The sequence below is a fragment of the Pimephales promelas genome, chromosome 15 (assembly GCF_988280905.1).
Source record: "Pimephales promelas chromosome 15, fPimPro1.hap1.1, whole genome shotgun sequence".
In the NCBI taxonomy this organism is placed as follows: domain Eukaryota; kingdom Metazoa; phylum Chordata; class Actinopteri; order Cypriniformes; family Leuciscidae; genus Pimephales; species Pimephales promelas.
This window is the reverse complement of record NC_142783.1, coordinates 14,456,680-14,459,974: the sequence shown is the minus strand read 5'-3', so window position 1 is coordinate 14,459,974 and position 3,295 is coordinate 14,456,680. Positions and strand designations below refer to the sequence as shown.

The 3,295-nt window shown below is 35.8% G+C and overlaps 1 long non-coding RNA gene across 1 annotated transcript; it reads left to right on the top strand.

Moving 5' to 3' along the window:
* On the top strand, window positions 1-1,617 carry LOC148973498 (uncharacterized). Its single transcript, XR_016146664.1, has 4 exons — window positions 1-354; window positions 932-1,006; window positions 1,142-1,215; window positions 1,297-1,617. It is a non-coding gene; the product is annotated as an uncharacterized LOC148973498 (long non-coding RNA).
* Window positions 1,618-3,295: the final 1,678 nt, after the last annotated feature.

Genomic DNA, 3,295 nt, shown 5'->3' with positions numbered 1-3,295 from the left:
GAAAAAGCAGTAGGCGAGCGAATAAGTATGTCCGAATCCTTAGTATCCATAAAAGAGTAGGCGAGAATTACCAGAGTGACGTACTAATTATCGCGAGATTCGGGCATACGTATACTTATAGTACGTCCGAATATTCCTACTTTCGTACTATATAGTAGGGGGAAACAGTATTTGAAAGGAGTAGTATGTCCGAAACCTCAGTACTCATAAAAGAGTAGGCGAGAAGTTCCCGGATGATCTCCTGCTTTCGCCCCGATTTTTGAGTGTTCATCCGATGGATACTCTTCTATCCCAGGAGGCCACGGGAGAGCATACGTCATTATCAACATCGGAGATCAGCAGGGGTTTTCAAATGTGAGTAAACACGGTTTCTTGTGTTTAAATCGTATGTGTTAAACTACTATAGAGTAAACGTTTTAACTGTTGAAGGTCTAAAGGACTTAGACAGTATAGTATAGTTGTGATTTTGCTGTAAACACATGTTTTATTAGTTAGTTAAACAGGGGAGCTCCAGTAAGTAGGCTACACGTAAGTTTCTAAAATGGATTTACATAACCATATAACGTTACATCTTAAATACGCTTATTTAAAATGTCTATTTACATCTGAAATGAAAATATTGTTTAAGTATTGCAGATGAGCACATCCCAACATGAAAAATACATCTGAGTGATGTAACGTTATGTGTGCTATTAATATGAAGGATAATTCACTGTTGTCAACAACACTACTTACATTAGACAAATGTACTGTAAATAAGGTAAATAAACAAATCTATAAAGTAACTAAATATGTTATATTTAATTTGTCCCTTATTAGTGTTGATATATTGAGGAACATTTAAGTTGGATTAAAAGTGAGTTAACACATCAACCTCAGCATGTAAATTCAGTGTTGAACTCGTAATGTGAATCTTGTCTGTATGTTACAGGGACAGAAGAACACGCGTGTGTTTATCTGCTGGAGAGAGGCTCATGATGCTGAATGCTGTCATGAAAGGCTCTGAGTGAGTATACTACAGAAATGGATAACAAAATCTATTCAATCTTAAATTGTAGTTTATTTGAATTATTGTACAAATTTCAAGTAGAGAAATTACAACACTTTTCTGATTCTTGATTTCTGTGCATTTGCTGCATAGCTTTTGTGGTGGAGCAAGACCTGCAAGGAAAGATGATGGCAGCATTTGTTTTAGGGATTTTACTCAAATATAAAGTAAGGTTATTTTTAATACATAAATCAAATGACATTGTGTTAAAATTACTGCTTTTGTATAATGTTTGTGCATTTTTGTAGGATCTGAAATGTCTGCAGACTGGTGTGAGCACTGAGGATGAGGAGCCTAGAGCTGCATCCTGGAAGTGGTGCCATGGATGAGTCCCTCCATCTCTCCACCTGCCCTTACAAGACCCTCTATCTCTCCACCTGCCCTTATTGCCTCAGATTGTGAAGCGCAGCGCAGCAACAAGCTCCGGGACGAAGGCACAGTCCCCTCTGGTGAATTCATCAGAATAAAGCCGCAGAATGGGAACCGCTGTGTTGAGACGGCATTAGGATGTGGTGTTCAGCCCTGTAAATACATGTTTGTAGTTTGAATAAAGCTTTGTTTCATGTGTTGTTGACTTGTATAATGCATTTGTTTATTGTGATGGTTACTTTTATTTGTTCTTTTACTCATTTATTCATTTTTATTATTGTTGTCAGTATATAAAATTGAATTATTTAATTAATGTATCCATTAATTCATCGATTGACTGATAATTGAGATGTTTCACTGCATTTATGAATATAAATTTATTCATGCATAACTGTCATATGACAAAACAAATTACATTTTGCTTGTTATATTAAATTATATTTTTAGTATATAAAAAAGTTATATAATTAAGTATTGGTCAGCATTTAATATTATTATTTTGTTTAAGTTTTGGGGTGGGCTAACAATGCAATTCATTCTGAGGTAATATTAATTTTTAAGGAGTGATACTTACATTTTTCGAGTATAAAATCAACAGTTTTCTCCAAAAGAGATCTTCGAGCAGCTGCCCGTCTCCTTTGTGCAGACGTTACAAACGCAGAGGAAAACTGTTCTAGGTTGTGCTGTCGAGTCACTGATGTTATGAAGTGTTAGTACACCTGTCACTCATAATTTAAACTTATAAACGTATTACATACAAGATCATGGAAAGATACCATAATAGTCATAATGACAAAACAGAAAACATAAAGATCATTGGTTTGTTTACATCATAATACAGGAAAAAGGAACAATAACAAGGCTAAATATCTTTAAATAGTTCTTCATAATACATGAAAAATGTTGTTGTTTTGTTGTTATAGGTCTGAGGGATGAAACGAGGTAAATTCATCAAGAAAAGGAGGAAAACTTAAAGGAGAAAGGTTTTGGGTATAAAATAAAGAAATTAACAACATATATTCAAGAGGTGACGATTTGGGGGTTTCTTAATAAAAAAAAATATCAGCTGTTTCTTCAACAATACCACAACAAAATGAGAAAGTTTCATCAATGTCAAGATATTTATAGATAGAAGAATTAAACGTGTCGCTGTTCATTTCTTTGCGCTTGTGATATGATGATAACACGTCGTAGTAGGTCACATGATAACGTCAACATGGCAGATGTCCGGTTCTCATTCATACTCAACGAGATTTGGCTATAAAGTACCTACTCTTTTAGCGCTCGTTGAGTAAGTACTTATTGAAATTAAGTACCTACTCATTGAGTATGCGGTTTTGGACGCAGCCTTAGACCTGAGTGCAAAAATGGAGGCTCTAGCCCCTTCCAGAGATGAGATATCGAAACTCAAAAATTCGGCCCGAAAAAAAAAACGACAGTGGTACCCCTTACGTTTTTTTTTTTTTGGGCGAAAAATTAAGTTTCTTCAATCTTCCCAAAACTCTGGATTCTGATAGAGGGCCATGAGACTTAGACCTGAGTGCAAAAATGGAGGCTCTAGCCCCTTCCAGAGCTGAGATGTCAAAACTCAAAAATTCGGCCCGAAAAAAAAACGACAGTGGTACCCCTTACGTTTTTTTTTTTTGGGCGAAAAATTAAGTTTCTCCAATCTTCCCAAAACTCTGGATTCTGATAGAGGGCCATGAGACTTAGACCTGAGTGCAAAAATGGAGGCTCTAGCCCCTTCCAGAGTTGAGATATCGAAACTCAAAAATTTGGCCCGAAAAAAAAAACGACAGTGGTACCCCTTACGTTTTTTTTTTTTGGGCGAAAAATTAAGTTCCTCCAATCTTCCCAAAACTCTGGATTCTGATAGAG